The sequence below is a fragment of the Equus przewalskii genome, chromosome 14 (assembly GCF_037783145.1).
Source record: "Equus przewalskii isolate Varuska chromosome 14, EquPr2, whole genome shotgun sequence".
In the NCBI taxonomy this organism is placed as follows: Eukaryota; Metazoa; Chordata; class Mammalia; order Perissodactyla; family Equidae; genus Equus; species Equus przewalskii.
The window spans coordinates 71883557-71905969 of NC_091844.1; positions in this window are offsets into that span (position 1 = coordinate 71883557).

Sequence of the window (22413 nt, forward strand, 5' to 3'; positions counted from 1 at the left end):
GAAGAGAACGGATCTCTCAGGGTTTATGTGCCACCCAGGCCTCTTACGGTGAGTAGGTTTGTATTCAGCTAAAACATTTTATTTTATTTATTTATTTATTCTAAAGGAAATTGGATCAGGGCAACATTAAAGGTGGGGGAACGAAATGCAGAAAGCAGAACTCACAGCAAGGCACGACTTTGAGCAAGCACTGCTCGCAAACCAAGGAGGAAAGCGACTCATTAGAATGTGGCTCTCCCTGGGTTCCTGGAGGTGAAGTCTCAGCTCCTTCACTCACAGGACGGCTTAAAAGGAGAAGGGAAACAAAACTCAAGTTAGGCAATGGTCCTGGGAACCAGCCGTGTTCATTGGTCTCACCTGTTAAATGCCTGCCCAGGAACGGGTCGCTCCCCCAGGCAGTGACACTTCAGCCTGACCTTTGTGATGGGAGGTTAGGGAAGGCCCTCCTGCCCACCAAGTAAAAGGGCACCAACCGAGAAGACTAGAACCCCAGCCAAAGGGGCAACCTGAGCCCCTTTCGGTCTGTCCTTGTGGTGTGGGGTATTGTGGCAGCCCCAATAGGTCATCTTGTGTCAAGGGAAGCTTATTAAGATGGAGCATGCTGAAGCTGCCCTCCGCAGAGTGGGCCTGTACAAAGGGAGATCATTCTTAAGGATGCCAAGAAGACTAGACACTGCAAGAGCTCATGCGAAACAGACCATGCGGGAAGACCTGGAGGAAAGAATCCTTGGAGTCTTGAGAGGAGCTTCTTACCAGGAGAAGAGGACAGGAATGATGGCAAGGCATGGCAGGGAGATCTTCCATTCTCTTTCCTCATCCACCACTGACTGCAGAAGCCTCCGAGGAACTTGTAGGGAGTACGGCTGCAAGAAGGAAGGGCCCTGAGACTCTGAGTTGCTGCTTGAGAAGAGCTACTGGGGAGAGCAATGGACTGTTGCTTGAGGGGTCATTGGGAAATGACTGGTCATTGTGTTAAGCTATGGGGATTTTGGGTTGCTTGTTATAAGAGCGTGTCTTGCCTAATACAATGCTTAACTCTGCTTCTGACTTCATGAGTGTTAGCCCTGCCTATGGACGTGACTCATTCATTTAACAAACACTTTTGGAGCACCAGTTGTGTGCTAAGCATACAGTAGGAGTGGCCTGATGAGCCTAAGCAGACAGTGACAGGGAAGACTTCAGAGTAAAAGTGGAGGGTCACAAGGACAGGGGTGAAGTCTCACCAAGTTGGGTGAGTACACACCGGGCCCAGGTTCCAAGGAAAAGACATTGACCTTGCTTTGTTCAGCTCCAAGTCTGTACCTGTCAGCTGTGGGTGGTAAGGGCTGGCCAGTGTGCTTAGTCCGGCTGTCAGACTTCAGACGTTATATGGTGTCCTTGGAAGACATCACATCCCACACCCAGCAGGTTGTCCTGGCACCTGGGGCCTGGATCACCCTGAGAGGCCACTTGAGAGAAACAAGGGCAGCTTTCCCCATTTTTTGAGTGATAAATATATTCCTTTCACCTTTTGGCTTTTATATCGGTAAAGAAAAATGTGCATTAAGGAAAGAAATGTCATTATACCTTCAGCACACTTGGTGGGAAGTAGTGAGGACAGGCAAAGGGAATGCTTACAGTTGTTGACAAGATACCCCACTCAGGGGTAGAGCTGCAGCAGGCCTGAGGGTTGACCAGATGCCCCGCTCAGGGGTAGAGCTGCAACAGGCCTGAGGGTTGACCAGATGCCCTGCTCAGGGGTAGAGCTGCAGCAGGCCTGGGAGGCGTCAGCACCTCTCCGTGCCCCCTCCCTCCCAGCTGTCCACTGGCTTCTCCCAGGGCCACCCAGGAGGTTACAGCACATGCATCTTTAATTTTTTCAATTAATAACAATACAGAGCAAATGGAGTGGAGTTTTAATTATTCATACTTCATTTAGGAATAAAATCTTTGTAAACTAAAGGAAGAGAAGGGCCATATTACCTGATCTTAAAAAAAGAAAAAAGGAAAGCAATGAAAGAGGAGAGAAAATCTACTCACTGAACTGGTTTTTCTAAAGCTTTCCCTTCGGTCCATGCAGGTAGAGACAAGAGGGGTAAGTGGGAGAGAAGCACCTCCTCTGCTGGCAGGTCAGAGGGCTACTTTTTTACCCCTATCCTGGCCTGGTCACTGAAGCACTGTGTGACCTATAGCCTATTGCTGTCCCTTCCTGTGTCCACGTGAGCTGTCCTGCTAAAAGGCCAGAACCGACCAAGGACACTGGGGCAGAGTCATATTGGATCCTACATATTGACGAGTACTGACAGCACCTTCAGGCTGTGCACATGAGGTGGGCTCCAAGGGGACACTGACAGCACTACTGCCCACCCAGAACTTATGAGAAAGCCACTCGATGAACATGGCTCTACACACATATATACATCTATACATCTATGTGCATACACACGTGCCCACACACAGAACAGTCATGGAATCCTAGGTTGGGATGGGAAACTAGGACATCTCTGGGGTCTAAATTTTATAGTCTGAGAATCTGGGTTCAGAGAAGGGTGGCCAGAACAGATACAGGAGTCAGAAAAGGCTTCTCCTGAAGTCAGCCTTGAAAGATAGAGAAGGCTTAAATAGAGGTTGGAGAGAAGGGAGGGCATTCCAGGTGAGGAGCGTGCAGGGGCAAAAGTGCAGAGATGAGTGGGAATGACACTGGTCCCAGAGGGCGGAACACCAGTCCACAATAGGGGGTATGGCTCCATGCTGGGATCCGGGTTCCGTGCCACCTCTCTTGTTCAGGCTGGCATCATCTCTTGCCTGGTCTCCCTGCTTCCATCAACCTCCAAGCATCTCTTCGAGGTATCTTTTCTGAGCCATTGCTCATTCTCTTCACATATTTAATGACTCTTCACAATCTCCAGAGTTGGGTCCAAGCATTCCCAGGCCTTCTATATAGCGACTCTGTCCCCTCCTGCCTATCACTACCACAATCACCAACCAAGCTGGACTCTCCAGTCACAACTCTCCTATTCTTGTGCCATTACACATGCTGTTTCCTCTGCTTGGAGAGTCCTCTTCCTCATCTCTGTCTGCCAGGAGATCTCATCAATTCTTGAATGCTCATGTCAAATGCCCTTTGTCTGCAAGGACTTTTTTTTTCTTCTTCCCTATAAATTCTTGGTTAATGCTTGCTCAGTTGAACTAATCTGAGGTTGGCTTAACAGATATGAAGGGTCTAGGTACAGGGTAGCACGAGGTAAGGTTGGATTAGGAGAGTGAGACAATATATCAGGATTCTTGGTTGGATGTGACAGAACCCCAGATCAATTACTTAAGTAAAAGAGGGGATATAAGGAACGAAATCACAGAGTGGGCAGGAGTTGAACCTGCCTCAGAACTCTGTGCTCTTCATCCCCTCTCTCCCTTTTCTGCTTCTTTCTGTGTGAGAGCTTCATTCTCTCAAGCTAGCTGTTCCCATGAGCTGGAACCAAGAATCTAGGTAGCACCAGGTTTAGATCCTTACATCCTCACAAACAGAGAGAAGAAAGGGACTTTCTCCACCAGATCCACTTAGAAAAGCCTCTCAGAGAAGGCGTCTGACTGGCCCAGCTTGAGGCACATACCCATGCATGGACCAATTATGTGGCTGGGATATGGGAAGCTATTACTGCCCAGCTTGGGTCATCCAGCCACTACCGTGATGAGAGAAGCGGTAGTTTTTACCAGAAGAAGCATTTTTGGGTGGTGTGTTAGTTTCCTATGGCTGCTGTAACAAATTCTATGAACCTGGTGGCTTGAAACAACAGAAATTTATTTTCTCACAGTTCTGGTAGCTAGAAGTTCAAAATCAGACCATGGGGCTTAAATCAAGGTGTTGGCACAGACACGCTCCCTTCAGAGGCTCTAGGGGAGAAGCAATTCATTGCTTCTTCCAGCTTCTGGTGGCTGCTAGCAATTTTTGGCTTGGGTTGCATCACTCCAATTGTCAAGGCCAGTATCTTCAAATCTCTCTTTGCTCTGCCTCCTATCACCTTTTCCTTTGTATATGTCAAATCTCCATCTGAGTCTCTCTTATAAGAAAACTCGTGATTGTATTTGGGGCCTGCTTGGATAATCCAGGATCATCTCCCATCTCAAGATCCTTAACTTAATCACGTCTTCAAAGACCACTTTGCTATATAAGGTGACACTCACAGCTTCTAGGAGTAGGACCTGATATCTTTGGGGGTCATTATTTAACCCACTATAGTCTGCTCTCTGGGCCCTAGTGATTCATATCTGTCTCACATGCAAAATGCATCTCCCTCATCTCAACATCCCCAAAGTCTCAACTCATTACAGCATCAACTAAAGTCCCAAATGTCATCTACGTATCATCAACTCCAAGGTCCCTAATCTAATCATCTAAATCAGGTATGGGTGACCCTCTGGAGATGATCCATCCTGATGCAAAATTCTTCTCCATTTGTGGACCTGTGAAATCAGAAAACAAGGTATCTGTTGCCAAAATACAATGGTGGAACAGGAATAAGGTGACAGTTGGAGGCATTCCCACTCTAAAAAGGGAGAAAATGGAAGGAAGAAAGGAGTCATGGGTCCAAAACAATTTCAAAATCCAGCAGGGTAAATTCCATTAAGTTTCAAAGCCTGGGGATTATCCTTTGTGACTCAAGGCTTAGCCCTCTGGGTCCACAGCTCCACCCTCTGGACCTGTGACTCCAACCTTGGAGTCATTCTCCCTTTTTCTTGAAGGGTGGCATATGCTTGTAGCTGTGTGCTTTTATCAGCCTGTTCCCTGCTTATAAAATTTTGGGAGCCTGACAGCCTTTTCTCATTTCATCCTGTCTCTCACCCTTTCAGTCCAGCTTGGCAATGCTTCTAAGGGTATAACATTCTCAAAAACCTTGTGAATCTCTTGTGTATGTCATGGAGATTCACATCATTAAACAAGAGAGTCCTTCACAGAGCTTTCCTAGATAATCCCATATCTATTTCTCACTTTAGCTGAGATGGTTGAAGGGATCCATGAGTCATATGCCTAAACTCTTTGGTATGAGAAAAAGATTGTCCTGCTATATCCTTAACCTTTTCTCCAGAGAAGATGGGAACTTGGAAAGACTGAAAAATAGCTGATGTAGGCTAGACTACGGGGCTCTTGAGTGCCATGATATATGATGGAGTTTCATGATTAGAAATATCCACACTATTGGAAGCACCTCACTTCACCCAGATCATGTAACAGGACAGCATCCATCAGGCTAAGGCAGATAGATTCCCTCAAATCCTGTTTCTCCCAAAGGCAGCTCTGTTGAGTGCAGGAACTAAGACTTATCAAATACTTATGTATCAGGCACTGGACTATGTGCTTTACTGACATTATCTTCCTTAATCCTCTCAATAATCCCACCAGAGTTTGTGGCTCAGGGAGGTTAGTATGAAATGAAATAAGGATTCAAGTGAGGGTTTCTATTGCACCACATCTGCTTCCAGAAGAAGGCGGGGAGAGTGCTGTCCATGGCTTAGTGGTGGGCAATCAAGGAGGCCTTTGAAAGTTACCTGGAGCTTTCAAAGGACCAAGTACATTCTCTGGATCTTATTTAATGTCTGACCAACATGTCAATTTCTGATTTGGTTGGTGGGCTGAGGAGATAGTGGAAGAGGTGGAGGAGATTGAAAAGGTAGCTGGGGGGGCTGGCCCGGTGCCATAGTGGTTAAGTTCATGTGCTCTGCTTCGGTGATCTGGGGTTCACTGGTTGGGATCCTGGGTGTGGACCAGTGCACTGCTTAATCAAGCTGTGCTGTGGCAGGTGTCCCACATATAAAGTAGAGGAAGATGGGGACGGATGTTAGCTCAGGGCTAATCCTCCTCGAAAAAAAAGTAGCTGAGGACAGAGAATTGCCTTGGAGCCCTAAACTGTGGGGCGAGTGGAGTCAGCCCTGCCACAGACACTCATGCATACAGCCTCCCATGTTGTTCTGCTTCAGCTCTTTCCCTCTAGAAAACCACCAAGCCTCAGAGGCTGACCAATGCCACAGCACAGACAGGGATGACATGGCAAAGGATACAATAGACGCAAAGACTCAGAGACACAGCTGTCCAAGCCCAGACACAGGGACACTGTCTGCATAAAGCACAACACAGAAGGTCAGAGGCAGAGTCACAGACCTCAGAAGGCGCCTCAGAGACAGAGCCCCCCAGTCAGGCTAAGTACAGGCCTGGGCACAGAAATGCTGTCGTGGAGACATGGTCACTGATACCCCAAGGTGGACCCTGAACCATGACTGTAGGCACAAAGAGAGCCTTTCATCACATAGACAGACAAACATAGTGGCATGAAGACTGAGGCAGAATCCCAGTTGCATGATCACAGATAGCCTGGAAGCAGCAACAGGTAACAGACACAACCACTGAAAGTGGTCGAGGCTGAGGAAGACACAAAGACAGCTGTAGGGAACTGGACGGGGAATAGGGTTTTCCCAGTTGCCCCTGAATTGCTGTCAGCTCAGCCCAAAGCTGAGGAAAGAGGGGCCAGTACCCCACATGCTAAAGGTGGAGTTCACCAACAGGTTCTAGGTAGTTTCACTGTATGCAAGCATCTTTGCCAAAACATCTTTGCTGCAAGCTTTTTGCTGCCAACATTTTTGCCACATAACTAATTGGCTGTAGGCAACTTTGCCATAAAGGATAAAAAAATCACTGATTCAAAATTTGCTTTTTTCTTTTCTTTTTTGTCAGTTTCATTTCATTTCTCCATTGATGAAGTTCTAAAAGTTACTCCCATTTTGAGATATTAATTTTAGCTGGCCCCTATGATGGTCTAGACAGGGAGGAGTTGATGTGGTAGTGGTGCTGGTCTTAAAAGCATTAGCATTTCTTCCAGTTAGTGATGCTTTACTGATGACTTTATTGAGCTGACAGATGACAATGATTTGCCCCAAAAGTTGGTTTCTTATTTTGAAACACACTACATTGGAGGAGGAAAAGAGGGCCCAGGTCCTCTTCTTTGAGAGCACAGAATTGAACCCACGTTTCCCATAGAAGGAAAATGAGTGCTTAGTTAAGTACCCCCCACGTACAAAAAAATGAATAAATAAAATCCGTTCTTTGTGCAGTGTTGCCATGAATCTACATACACACATTTTAAGTGTATTCAAATATTTTGCATTTTGTGATAAAGTCTTTTTGTTATTTTTTCACGTTTCATTATGTCCTTTTAATTTGAAGATCTTTTATTTTTTGTGATTTTATCTTTTACAGCAAAACTGCCTTATGGCCAATTCGCTTTGTGGTAAAAATGTTTGTGGCAAAGACGTCTGTGGTGAAGATGCTTGAAGGGAAACTACTGAACATGTGCCATCGATGGGGGTGGACATCTCCCCACAAACCAGCATCCTGGAAATCGGCTCTGTCCCATGACCCTCTGCCTCCAACTTCCTTTTCCGTAAAAGAAGACAGGTGGGGAGAGAGGGTCCCTGCTCAACCTAACAGCAGTGCAAGGTTTGTGGCAAAGAGACCTCCCTTCTACTGTCCACTGCACCCCCACCAAAGCCCTGTGAGAGGTCTCCACAGCGCAGTTTGAGGGTGCTGGTCTTGGTCCCCAGTGTCAGGGCTGCAGAGGGAGTAAGAGAGATCTCGGGAGAACTTGACCTATGACCCTTGGAGTTTCAGGGGCTACCTGACCATTGGGGCTCGTCCCTACTTGTCCCCTGGAGATTTCTGAAGTCAGGTGTTCAAGGAAGGGACCTGGAGGAGTGCCTTGGAGGAAGAGGACGAGAAGGGGGGCTGTTGCCTGTGGGTCTTCTGAGGATAGGAAAAGGGGCCTCAGTGGCTCCCATGGCTCCTTGGGGAGGAGCATGGAGATTAGGACACATGGGCCCCGGGGCTGCCCAGGTGGCTGTGACTGTGGCTCAGTGATGTCCTCTGAGGAGGAGTTGGGTTATTGACTGCTGGTGGGGCCAAAGGAGCTGTTCTTAGCCATGGAGGGAGCTGTGGTGACACTGGACACAGCCCCAAGGAAGCCGCGGGCACCATCTGCCCAGGACATATTACAGCCACAGCCAGTGGCCAGTGAAACCAGATGAAACCAGGGCAAAATCAGGGACACCTCCCTACAGCCACAGGTGACCAATCATGAGAGAGGACACCTGCCATCCCTCCCATCCCCACTCCCTAACTTCTGTTTCCAGAAGAGAGAGGACAAGAGTGAGACAGGAGCTGGTGCCCCCCCATCTTGGTCCAGGCAGCCTGTCTGCTCTGGGTTTAAATCAGACATACCCTGTGGGCTGGACCAGACTTCCAATAACTGAGAGTGACCGGAGACCAGTGGGATCCACTGAAGATGTCATTAGAGGACAGGGAAAGGTTTGGACAGGGCATGGTTGAAGGCAGCGATGGAAAAACATAAAGCACTTTCATGATTATATGTCACCAAATTGAGACTGCTTAATAAGCTGTTTACCAACCAGCTGAAACGCCCTGGTATAACCATACCAATTGTTCACAGGGGGCATCTGTTCTGATTGGTTGGTGCTGGGCCAGGAGATAAATATTCTGAATATCATCCCCATAGTCAGGTATAATCACAATGGCAGGAAACATTCACCAAGACAGTTACAATCAGAAATGACCACAGGTATAATCAAACAATCATCATTTTAGGAACAGCAATAATTAGACACAGACACAACTCTGGACATGAAAAGTCACAGGAAGGACCCCAGATATGGTCAGCCTCAGATAGTTGCGGCTCAGAGGCACAGGCTTGGACCCAGAGGTGCAAAGCAGAGAGGCACGGACCAGGGCACAGATAGGGGCTTGGACAGGTGTGCATAGACAGGTCCCACAGTCTCGGCAGAACAGTTGGAACAAAGCCTCAGGCACGGACACACACAGGCACAGACAGTCTCAGACACAGAAACCAAACACCCTAGACCTTCCCTGCCTGCGGCTTTTGGGAGCTGTATTTCAGAGGGAGGAGTCTTTTTGTCTTCTGGGGAATAACAAAGGAAACCCAGTGCTCTAAGTTCTCCCTGTTGTTCCTGGCTCCCTGGCTTCATCTGTTCCGCAAGAGGCCATGATGTTCACTCCAGCAGGTATGGCATGGAGATTTCAGAGACACGCGGTCATGGATGGGAGGCACTCTGTATAGGGGCAGGGGGCAAGATAAGATGAGGAGAGGATTTCCGTCTGTGGTTGTCATCTCTGTCGGTTGTGCTCATGCGTGTGTGAGCAGGCTCCCGGTGAGTGGGCAGTGGAGAGCTCTCAGACAGAAAGCCACCGTGCTCAAGTGGCCTTCTCTAAGGATGCCCCATCCTTCGCTTTGCCCAGTGTGGGAACAGTGTCCTGAAGTGATGTCAGGGCTCACCCAGGCCACATGTTTGTCAATAGCAGTGTGTGGAGGAGTACTTTCAATGAAGATATTAATAGAGATGAGCTGAGAAGAGCGTAGTAAGAAAGATCTAGAAATGTTACCAGACAGGGAATACAAGCATGCAGTACAACAAATGATAACGTATTGGGTTCTGTGACTAATTTCTAATTCCTTCTCACTTAGATAATAATCTCTACTCTCTCTGGTCCAGCTAAGATTCCTCATTTCTCCTGGGCGTCTCCTGCTGTTCTCATCTGATCCGCTCTGGATTTTCGATTTTGGCCTGGAGAAAATTCTGTTTTCCTGCTTCCGCACTTGCTCAGAAGTTCTTTGGGGACTAAACCTTTGTCTTTGTATCGCTGAGGAGTTGCACATCCTTGAGTCCCCTCCGCACATGTCTGTGATCTGCCCTCTGTGGAACCAGATAACGGCCGCTCTGCCTGTTGGCTCGATATTGCAACACTTCACACCTGAAGGCTCTCTGTTCACTGGGTGAATGAGCCCGTACAAAGAAGCTACTGATTGAAGTCAAGTTTACAATATATTCCTCCTTTGGCAGACATGGTTATTGTAGCAATTCTTGTGTACACCATGGAATATCTTCATTAGCATGAAACACTTGAAGGTGTCCAGTTCAACCATTTCGCTTCCAGTGTCACCTGGACTGCACATCCACTGGAGTTATCTGTGGATCTGTGACCCAAGCTTCTCAGAACCTCTGTTATGTACCCTTAGGTCATGCCATGACGTGCAGTGAAATGCAGAGAAACATACGGAGATTTCTGATTTTCTGGTACATTGGTCAAGTCCTTCATCTGCTAGGGATTCCCCGAGGACATGTTTCTCCCTCCAAAGTGGTTCTGTAAGTCCAACTATGCCCTTTGAACCCAGAGTTATTCTAGGGAACGAGAGAAACATTTATGCAGGACAGATGTTTCTGCGTGATTCTGAATGTCAGTGAGCTTGTGAATGCCTAAAGGTGTGCCTGGGCTCTGTGAGGTATCTCAGGCCTTTGAGGTTCTGCTTAGAGAGAAGAGAGTTTCTGTTCATGGCCAAACCACCAAAGCCTTATCACTATGACCTGCAAACCATGTCTGTGCATTGGTAGCATGACTGGGAGGTATGCCTTCGACAGCAAAAAACTGGGACTACAAAAGCATCCGGGTTACCTGTCCATCTTTGGCATCTGCTCCTCTACACCCTGTGTCTGGCACAGAGCAAGGCCAGGTATGCAAGGTAGGAACTCAGTAATGCTTGGAGATCTTGCTTTCCCTCTGAATCTCTTGTTATGGTCTCAATCTCCTTCTCTTCTTGGTTTCCGAGATGCTCCCTTGAGAGGTGCCCCAGACTATGCAACATTATTTATTATATTGATCAGCCATAACATCCCCCAAAGGCTCGATGTAGAGGGAAGTGACTGGTCCTAATAGCCCAATTAAGTTTATTATCTTCTGGCTCCTGATGTAATGTGTCTGTCACAGACCGTGCAGCAAAGGCGAGGAGCCCGGTGTGGGGAAGGAGCCAGGATGGGGAATCTGGAGACAGGGTTGTGGCTCTAGCTCTGCCACCTGCTCACCACGTGACCTTGAGCAGGATCTTCCTCTTCCTTAGTCTTGGTCTTCTAATTTTAAAAACAATAAAGAACATGTATTGAGCCATGGGGCAAAACGCATTATGTGAATTTTCTCATTGAAATCTCCCAACAAACCTGTGAAGTAGGGATTATTATTATACAAAGTGGGGAAACAGACTCAGAGAGATTAAGCAATTTACCTGAGTTCTTACTGCTGGGAAAACCTAGGCTGAGTTTGAACCTAAGATGTATGAATTTAGAGCCAGCCCTCCAAAGCCCCCCACTCTCCTGCCTCTCCAGCCATTCTTGGGGAGCCCCACTAGCCTGGTGAGAGAGATGGCACTTGCTGCCCATCTTGATGCTATCCCAGGAGCTCCTGCTCTCTACATCAGGACCATGAACATTGCGGAGGTCCATCCCATCTTGGGTCTGTATTAAAAGACCCAGGTAGCCCTTCCTGTGTGCTGCTGGAATTCAGAATCCACTTACATTTGTATTATGTTTGTATTTATGGTCCTTGAATAAATATGATATTTATATATATAAACAAGTTTTTATTATTTGGTGAGGCTGGTTCCTCCTCATAGTGCCTCTTGCCTTCCCACCTTCTGTGTCCTATCCTGCCCAGCGGGGGCTGCTGCCTTGGACCAGCCCCCAGAGAGCCTGGCTGGAGCTGAAAATGGATCCTGGTTGTAGTGGTGGCCACTTGACGTAATGAGATGGGTGTTTATGGAAGATCACTTTGGAAACAATGGAGAAGAAGGGTGGAGAAGGGAGAGTGAGAGTGGGGAAGAAGGCAAGGAGTGTATCTGAGATTTGTTTTGGAGGTAGAACCTTTAAGATTTTTAGCCAGAGACTTACTGGCAGCCATGTGTTCAGCCCCTGGCTGGACCCTGCTCATTGAGGATTTCACTTTGCTTGGGATTCTGGGAGCCTACAGCTGTCCCTCCTGGCCCTCTTTCCCTCTCTCCCACTCCATTGTTGGCTTAAACACCAGAAGCCCAATCCAGGTGTGTCAGGCCTGGGACAGTGTTTGTGCTGGGATTTCTGGCGTGCTTGATGTTTGCCCTGTCACTTCATCCTGCTGTAGGGTTAGTGTCTCTTGATATTCAGTGTGCACATTTATCCAAAGAAGGGTGGCCTTTCAATCCCGGGAGCCCCTGGTGACTGGTGGCCGCTGTGACAGTCCCAGATCTGCAACCCAGGGCTCTGCGGAAGAGGGTGATGCTTTGTCCCTGTCCCCGGAGCCTGGGGGGCGGGACCGAGGGCTGCCAGGTGCGCTGTAATGATTGTTTTCGCTGAAGAATTTTGGACTCCGCACTATACAATTTTCATCCTTTTTGCAAAATGGATGATAATTTGGGTCTGTCTTGACTGCCGGTTTTGCATTGCTAATATTGGTGGGAGGAGGATTTTTGCCCAAGTTCTCTTAAAATATGAGAATTTCAGTCCAAAATATGTGAATTTTTAATTGTGCTCCTGGCAGCCCCGGGCGAGCTCTGTGTGCAGCATCTGTTCCCTCCTCCGTGCTCCTCCTGCAGGCTCTGTCTGGCATCCCTTTTCCTTTCAAGACTTCTCCTGGGCTGGGTCTGCCCCCTGGTTTTCCTCCCCCACGCAGTGCGGAGCCTCCCCCGGCTGCCCCGACGACGAGCTCTGCCTCCTGCCCCAGGGCCGGATCCCCCGCACGCATTACCAGTGTCTCCATTACAAATACTATTTTCCAGGGGCGCTTAACCAGGTTACGCACGTTTGTTTGGGCTTGGAACCTGGCTTCTAGGTCTTGGACCTTGCACAGCCTTGTGGTTCTGTGTGAAATCTCGTCACTGTCATCCGGCCGTTTTCCTGGTTGAGAAACTTGGCGGTCGCCGCGTTGAGATGCCGTTGATTCCTCATGTTTGCATTGCAGGGGCGGCGACGGTGAGAGAAATGCCCTCCTCCCCTCTGATCCTGCCCACCCCACGAGTGATCAAACATGCACTGTGCTGGTGTTGTCAGGAAGCCTGAAAATGTACATTTTTCCCGAGCTCCTTTACACAGCAACGTGCTCTGACATTTAAAATTAATCTACGCGGTAAAGTTATTAACGTTTGAGTGTTAGCGCTGGAATATCCACAGTGACCTCTCCTCCCACGCTGCTGTTTGTTTGATAAGGATTCCCAGGCTGTGTCAGAGCTGAGAGCCACATGGCCATGCTTGCTTTTTATTAATTCTCATACGGGGCCTCGCCATGGGAGATCTCCAAGCGCTCTGTGGGAGAACTCCGGTCTCTCCAGGCCATAGCTGGCGCAGCCAGGAGCAGCTATGGCAAATGCCACATAGGCGTCTTCTACCCAGAGGGACAGTGAAGACCCAGAGAGAAGCCAACAGGATTTTTTTTTTTTTGAGGAAGATTAGCCCTGAGTTAACATCTGCCACCAATCCTCCTCTTTTTGCTGAGGAAATTTGACCCTGAGCTAACATCTGTGCCCATCTTCCTCTATTTTATATGTGGACGCCTGCCACAGCATGGCGGGATAAGCAGTGTGTAAGTCTGCACCCGGGATCTGAACCGGTGAACCCTGGGCCACACACGCAGAATGTGCGAGCTTAACCGCTGCCCCACAACAGGATTTTTAATAGCCAGTGGGGCCCATTGTTCTGGGGCTGTAGTGAACACACAGATCCTGGGGTCATGGGCACAAGCTCACACCCACACATTTCTGTGTCCAGGTGGGTGTGCTGTTGCTCGTCGTGGTCTTGACCATCAGCTGGTGGGAATCTATCTGTGATGATCAGAGGAAAGACTGGTCCATCTGGCTGTGCCTGTGCACAGCATGGTGTAATGTGCACACATGTTAGCTTCTGGGTGACTTACAATTGATGGAGTTCTGAGACAGACTTAGGGAGCATGTTCACTGACTTCTCTGGCAGGCAAGATAAAGGCAGGAAAGGCATTCTGGAAGGTGGAAAAGCATGAATAAAAGAACGGTGAGAAGAAAGTAGGGGAAATGGTGAGGAAGTGATGTAGCTAGAGGGGGGTATCTCTACGGGAATAATGACACGATGAGGGTGGAGAATTTTGCAAGAACCAGTTCATAAAGAACCTGAATGCCCGTCTAAGACAGTGAAGTCTTTGAGGCATTCTGAGTAAGCAGATGTCATGGCCACAGCTGTACTTTCTGAGGGCTAATGTGACAGCAGATCGAGGGGGGCACTGGAATCAGCTATGTCCAGGGGACAGCCTGGCCTCGAGCTTGCTCCTCGGTCTCTGAGCTCCTCTGCCTGCTGTTTTTCCTCTGACTTCATTCACTCAGATCCTTGTCCGTCACCCGCTCAGCCTGTCCCTTATAAACTAGTGTTCTCCAGGGTTCTGTCTTCTGGCTAATAGTGTTCTCATCTGCACACTCTCCCTGGCAACCTCACCCACTCTCACAGCCACAGCGACCGTCCACGTGCTGTTGACATGCAGTGCCCTATCTCCTGCCAGACTTTGCTCTCAGCACCAGTGCTCAGTACCCACCTGTCCATCTACTGGGCCCACTCCTTTGTGGAGCCTTGCGGACAGGGTGCAGGATCCAGACCTGTGAGCCACCCTGGAGGGCTCAGTTCTTAATTTATGACAAACTTACTCTGATTTTGGAAGATGCGCTGTCTTTGCTTCTCCTATGATCTATCTAACATGCTAGAATTTCCCTCTTCTTTTCGGATCCTGAAACTTGTTGACATCTCTTGCATTTCTGTCACCATCCCTCTGTTTATACTCTTCATCTCTCTCTTACATGCCACCCTTTCTTTTAGCTCTGCCTGTAAAAATCTTTCTTGTGCCCTAAACAGGTTTGAATATCAGCTCCTCCAAGAAGCCACTGCTTCCTGTGATCTCAGTGGCTTTCACGTGCTTTGTTTCAGTTGAGGGCATGTACCTCTAAATAAACTCTGCTTCACTGCCTGGCTAATTTCTCCAGGGGGATGTTGATTAAGCCTCTATGACAGTGTGACCCTTCAGGGGACCAGGCCACACTCTGAATATAAGGGGTGGGTCTTATCCTAAGTCATACCTCCTGCCCATTACGATTATATGAAGCAAGACCCTTAAAGCAAATGGGCCCCCTGGATCCCTCACTGAGTGAGGGTTACTCTAGCCTTGGGGTTGAAAGGACCAAGAAAGCTAAGAGGGTTGGAAACAAGATGGTCCTTACCAGGAGAGGGCAGGCCAAGAGCTGGGAAGTGAGGAACGGAGGCAGGGCCTGTGAACTTCAGTGTGTCGGCTGCAGGTGAGAGAGCTGGAGTGGCTCAGAGTTTCTGTGCCCTGGGAGGGTGTTGGCCAGGACAGTCTGATTCCTAGGGTGTGTGAACTTCTGGGTCTTGGGCTTCCCATTTTCTCCCTCCATGTTTACCCCACTGTGTTCTGTCCGTGTACAGCAGAGACTCTGTGAGCTCCAGTCTGTTTCACTTGGGCTGAGAGAAGAGAAGGGAAGTGTTTGCTGCTGTGGCGACACCAGTAGCTTCGGGGGCTGGGTGGTGTGTGTCCAGAGTGAGGCATCCAGAGGAAGCAGGGTTGGCGGTCGACTGGTCCTCTCACACGGGCCCCCTCCCAAGATTCTCTCTCGGAGCGTAACTTGCACAGTGCTAGTGCTGCTTTACTAAGTAGGTGATTCTCCTTCAGCGTCTGACCCCTCCAGCTCCATGGGGGTTTCCCGAAGATCGGGAGCTGTGTCTTTGTCCTCTTATATGAGCGCAGAGCCAGAGCACTGAGCTTCTCTCAGAGCAGGCTCAATAAATACTGTTTATTTTCTTCCCATCTTTCCTTCCTCCCCTCCTTCTCCCATTTACATAAACACACATTTATTGTAGAACGAATATAATTGAACAGTTTGGAAACGAGGGCTCAGGGAGTAATGGAAGTCTGTGCACTTTTGCAGTTGGCGGTTGTGTGCATTCGTGTTGGGGGGCGGGGAGTGTTGTGTGTTGGTGTGTGAGAAGGAGGGAGAAGAGAAAAGAGGTGCCTCGGGGTGAGTTTAATGGCCAGGTGGGGAGGGGCGAAGCCCGCCCTGGACAACCGCAGCCTTCACATCCAGTTTATCTTGTTGTCTTTCAGGCCGTTCCTGCCCTGGCCCAGGGCCTGCTTGCCTGGCCCTTGATCCTAACGGGGCTGTGGGGCTGCATTGTGAGGAAGGGTTAATTTGGGAGGGAGGAGGCGCGGCCTCTCCTGGTTTCCACTAAGTCCGTCTTTATTTACAAACAGGTTTTGCTTCTGTTCAGGGACAGGCTCTAGGCAGGCGACTGGCTCACGCGTGGCCGTGCTCTCTTCTTTGTGTCTCTCACAGAGACACCGTGCATGACCTCAGTGTCTCCTGGCAGGGACCGACTGCGCCCTCCAGGTGAGGACAGTGATGTCCGTGAGCCCCCACTCTGTGCTGAGCTAGGTAAATGGGCAGGCCCGCCCCGTAAAAAAAAGCATCTTCATATGAGGAAACATTCCTATCCACTTCCACGCTGCTCTGCCAAACGTTCAATAAAAATAGCTTTAAGGCTTTAATACTTAAGGCTTTAAGATTTCTCTGACAGTGCTGTGACTGAATAAAAAATCCCATTTTGCATGAAGATAGAATTATTCAAGTTATTATATAAAATATATAACAGTCAAGATATATATTTATTTATGTACAGAGGAATGCACAAAAAGGCCGCGAGATCCAGAATCTACATTTTCTCAGCCACAGGTAGGCTCAGCAAGGTCCTGAAGAGCGTGAACAGGAGAAGGTCTTGATTTCCATTGTAGGTCCTGTCTCCAATCCAGTGACTGATTTAATTTTGAAGTTTCCTTTCAAAATGGGAGCTAGTTTTTGTACCATCTTATTTATTTATTTGGTTATGGAGCACTGGAGAATAAGGGAGGCCGTGTGAATCCACGCATTCATAGCCTGACATGGAGATGTGTTAATTAGTTATTTAATATGGCTACAGTTATTTCCAAAGGAAAAAAAATCCACGAACATGACAAGTAATTGCTATTAATCTTAATTATTATAATAACCTTCCTATAAACAATAGCTGCCTGGCTACCCTATCATGTATTTATTTCATTACTGATGAGAGGGATCTTTAAAATCTCATGATAAATTAATGCTTTTACCATTAGCTTCAGTATGTCGGCCATGGGGAAGAAAAATGATTGCTCACTTTATAAAACTGTTGACAAAATTCTTTCACTCTAGCTCTTATATTCTAGATTTCTCATCCTAATGTAACTCTTAATTTTTTATTTCCTTTTCTCCAAACCTCTTCCTAATTTTCTCTTTCTTTGTTTAAATGGTTTTTGTTTCCTAATTGCCCAGAGTGAATGCATGTATCTGTTCTGTAACGATGTTTACAAGAATCCTCAAAGGGTTTGGTGACTGGTCTTAATGATACAGATGCCTGAGTTGTTGATGGATTATTTTTTTGCCTCAGGCCACAGTAGCTCAAGCTTGGTGGTGTCTGAAATAACTAGGGGGATGTGTTTATTTAGCATCTCTAGGTTTACTGTCGGCGAACAGAGAGGTTAAGACACTTGCCCTGAGATACCCAGTGAATTAGTTATAGAAACAGGACCAGAATGTATGTATGCATGGGTTGCCAAATGCTGGATCCCAAAATATCACCACAACAACCTGTAGAGAAGCAAAGCTGAGTTTGTTGCCTACTGTGGTAAGAGAGCACCAGCTTGACAGGGTCTAATTGCTTCTCACCGGGGGAGGAGCAAATCTGGAATGTTTACTGAGGCTTTCAAGCCTGGCTCACAGAAGCTTAGTTAGGACCAGGTAAGATCATGGTTTAGTAGTTCAGGATTGGCGAACACACCAAGACAAGGCATTTGAGGAGAGGGATTCTTGAGTACAAACTCCTTTGGATGCTTTCCGTTCCAGAGTGGATGAGCCTTTCAGAAAGTTCCTGGTTTGAACAACTTTCACCTTCCCGAGCAAGAGTCTCCCAGAAAAGAAAAGTCATGTTAACGTGGACGGTGAGTTGTGCGGATGGTTTGATTCTTAGTATGTATATATTTAATTAATGTATTTAGTTAGTTTTTTTTCATCTTTAGATGTTTATTGACTTTGTATTTGCACCACCTGTTTTGTAGAAGCTGTCAGCAGAGCAGTGAATTTCCCCTCTTCCACCCAGACCCCAAACACTCTGAAATAGAAATAAAATTTCAGCCCCTCTTGACCTTGAACCATAAAGTCAAATTTGACCTTCACAAAAATACTTTCCCGTGTAAGTGAAAGCTGGCTGTGGTGACTCATGGAGACCGTCTCTCTCCGGGCTTGGAGGAACTCAAGGGGGATGCTTGCGCCAAAGGATTTTGTGCTCGAGTGTTTCCAACCTTTGAACCAGGGGTCCTCATCCAGTGTGTCCCGGTACATGAGAGAGGGAACCATAAACCCTTACAGGTGAGCAGCCAGAACACTGAGCAACGTAGAAAATCACCTAGGAATGGAATGTTGAGCTGAATGGGACGTGTGACACAGTCTTGAGATGGTAAAATGCACTGCAAGAACCATAGTATCACGACACATCTGTGCCGGAGGGTGATCCCGTGTTCACTGCAAAATGCAAGCACTTGGCCTCCTTCGTGTGTACAAGAGCGAGTAAATCGATCCACTCAGGCAGTGACACAATGCTGAAGTGAAGTGTGACAATTTGCAGTGGAATGGAGTCTCTTCAAGTGCACTGGCAAAAGTTCTAACATTTGAAAGTGTGCCCTGAACACAAAAATTAGAGAATAGTCTGTTAATACATTAGTTAGGGTAACTCCAGCTCTTGGCATGTACTGTCCAAATTTCAATGGCTTAACACAATAAAAGTTTATTTCTCCCTCACCTAAAAGTCCACTTTCGGGGCTCCTCATCGGCAGATGATGCTTCTCCAAATGGCGGTTCAGGGATCCAGACATTTTCCATATTTAAGCTGCACCATCGCCTAAGACCTTAGAATCTTCTGCATCCAGTTGACAAAAAATAAAGTGGAGCTGAACACACCCACTTAAAAATCCTAGCTTGAGTTTGATACACTTCTCCATGCACACTCCTTTGGGAAAAGTGGGGACACACCTGAATGCAAAGGAGGAGCCTGACAGTATTCTCCTGGGATTGCTCCCCACACCAGAAGGGGCAGCATGAATTGGTGGACAGCTAGTTGTCCCTGTCACAGTCTGTCCCCTGGATACCACAGGTCCGTACATACCCTTCTCATACTTTTAATGATCCTCACTTCTCCTCCCCAAAGTCCAATTAATGCATCCAGCTCAAACCCCTGGAATTTGAACCATCAGGACTGGATATGGTTCATCGTGACCTAGTAACCAAGGAACCAAGAGGCATGCAATTTGCTCCCTCCTTCTACCTACCCGTGTAAATGGTGGAGCAGAGACAGCATCAGCACAGTAAACATCCAGCACAAAAGGGAGGAGTGGAAGACACAGCAAACACTGGTCCATTTGAAAATTCCTGCCCAGGTGCTGGGAAGTCCCATGATGAGCCCCAATTCTACTCCCATGGAGGAACAATCTTGTCCACTCTTCCCATGGTCCCCACCTCCATTCCCTGGAAGGATTTTCTTTGTTCACCATCCTTTATCTGAACACATCTGAAGTGGGCACTGGGCGAGTGTTCCCTCTTTGCTTGCTTCTTCCTAGTGCAAGTTGAAAGGGCTTGAGGATTGTTTAATAACCACGAGCCTTTTAAAAAAGTCCAGGGTAATAGTTTCTTTGGTAATACAATTTTGTCAAAAACTTGACAGGCTTCTGTAAGCTTGTTTGTTTACAGTTGTGTGTGTCTGTAACTTCACCCAAAGTTCTTTCCTGGATGTAATTAGTAAGCCAGCCTTACTTATTTGCTCATTTTGTGCTTCTGTTTCTCAGCATGGTGGCAGCTATCTTGAGACCATCTGAAGCAATAGGCGTGGGTGGGGATCCTTAATTCGCTCTTTGTTGTGGGATTGAGTCCTCCTGCTTCACTGAGAAATCTTAAGGGAACTTTGTTGTCCAAAGCATTTTTCAGTCTAATCTCTTACTATTCGGAGTGTAGCAGGTGGACCCTAATTTCTAGATTCTCTCTATTCCCTTTCATTTTTGCTTGCAAACTTGCCAATGTTTTTCCTGAACTCGTATCTTTTTGTTATCTCTTGTTAAATGCAGGGAGGAGTAACCAAAAGCAGTAACATTCTGGCTCTATGCAACCATTTCCCCTAAGCCATAAGCTTAGCAGGACTTGGTCTGCCTCCCAAGTAACAGAAGGGACAAGTTAAGAATGTTTTGCCATTCCATTCCATGGGTCTCCATCTTCCGGACCCTAGTGTCTATTGCGTTACCATCTGCTGTCCCACCACTAGGGGAGCAACACATAGTTTGTATTTTGGTTATTGTGGTAAGCCACTTGTTCTGCTCTCTGACTCTGTCCCAGCTATGTCTGCTTTTTCTGTGTCCCATCCCTGATTACTCTAGCCCACACTCATCTTTCCGTCCCACGGCTCATCTGACTGAACCCAAGTTTCTGGGATCATTGTGGTCTCAAATGCTCTCAGCATTTTTCTGATGAGTTTCATTTTATTGTTAGCCACAAATTATGTGTGATTTTTCAATTGATCTTTGCTGCCTACAAAGTGTGTTGTTAATTAACACTATAGCTGAGCTATTGTATTCTAAAATGAGTGTAGACAAAGACTCTGTGTGTGAGCAGTTCATGACTGCCCAGTTCTCACTGGTTGAATTTCCACGGAGACTGACTGATTTTAACATCAGTCAGGGAAGCACACTCCTAAGGGGATAGGTTGTAGCAGCTGTTCTTATATTGAAATCAGGGGATGCACATTTCCTATGACATGTAGTACGCCACAGTATTAACATTTGTCTCTGGGTAAATAATTGAGCATATCCAGTCCAATGGACAAAATGCCACTAAACAGAAAATAAAGCATTTATAGTCTATGATTATTGTGGACCATCCTTTGGTAAATTCGTATATATTTAAGATGTACGATGTCATGTTTTGATATACATACACGTTGTGAAATGGTCACCACAATCAAGCTAATTAACACATCCATCATCTCATATTGTTACCTCTATTTTTTGTGATGAGAACACTTAGATTTATTCTCTTAGCAAACTTCAAGTATACGATTCAGTGTTATTAACTATAGTCACCATGCTGTCTGTTAGGTCCTCAGAACTTATTCGTTTCATAACTCAGAGTTTGTGCCCTTTGATCAGCATCTTCGCTTTTCCCCGACTCCACAGCCTCTGGCAACCACCACCCTACTCTCTGCTTCTGCGAGTTCTTCGTTCAGTGTTCGTATTTTATAGTTAGGCGGGGAGGGTGTTTAGTGAAGTCAAGCTTTCTGGTAGAACTTCGTATGTTCTTTGGAGTTCTACTTAGTTTAGCCAGGCCATGTCCAAGTCTGCTGAGGTGGAATTTTTGTTAGTGACTGTAGTTATCCAGGCAAGATGGAGAGATCTGTATTGGTCAGAATAGGCTTTGTTATCCCGTGGCTGTGAGCAACCCTCAGCTCTCAGTGACTCGTCCTGGAAAGGTCTGTTTTTCACTCGTGTCACTGTCCGATGTGGTTTGAGAGGCTCCTCTGGCAGCGCTGCCCCAAGCAGTGTCTGAGGCATCCAGACTTCTTCTGTTTTGTCCTGCTGCCATTTTCAATACGTGGCCCCCACACTTGCTGTGGAAGGGAAAGAGGGAGTGTGGGCAATTGGTAGGGAGTTTTACGGCCAAGACTGAAAATCCTATATGTAATTGTAACCCACAACCCCCATCACCTGGCCCCAGTGGAACTGCAGGCTGGAAATGCAGTCTTCCTGTGGGTCCAGGAAGGGGAAATGAGATTAGTGAGTATTTAGCCAGTTTCTGCTTTGGAACCATAATGGTATCCCTCTAAATGTGGTGTGGGGAGAAGGGACAAGGCTGAGGAAACAGAAAGGGGGGATAGTACCTATCAGAAGGGGAAACTGCTGGCCTGTGGCAGGGATTGCTGATAGGTGTGATGAAGTAGGAGAATACCCCAGCTTTTGTGGGGGCTTCTGGGAGAAAGGAAGAGGGCTGCTTCTGACTGGAGTGGAAGGGAGACAGAAGAGCACTGCAAATAAACCTTTGCTTATGCCTCTCCTCTGACTCCATTTCGTTTTTCTTTGTCTTTTTTGGTGAGGAAGATTAGCCTTGAGCTAACATCTGTTGCCAGTCTTCCTCTATTTTGTATGTGGGATGCTGCCACAGCATGGCTTGATGAGCTGGGTGTAGGTCTGTGCCTGGGATCCAAACCTGCAAATCCTGGGCTGCCGAAGTGGGGTGTATGAACTTAACCACTATGCTACAGGGCCAGCCCCTCCACTTCTATTTTTTCCTCATTGTGAGAAATTGGTCTTTCATGCATTGACACCGTTTTGAGCCTGCAAAGTGGCATCCTCAAAGCCATGAGTACATAGAGATAGGCTTAATGATTTGCTGGGCTTGCTTTGCCTGTAGCATGTGTAGGGTTAAGATT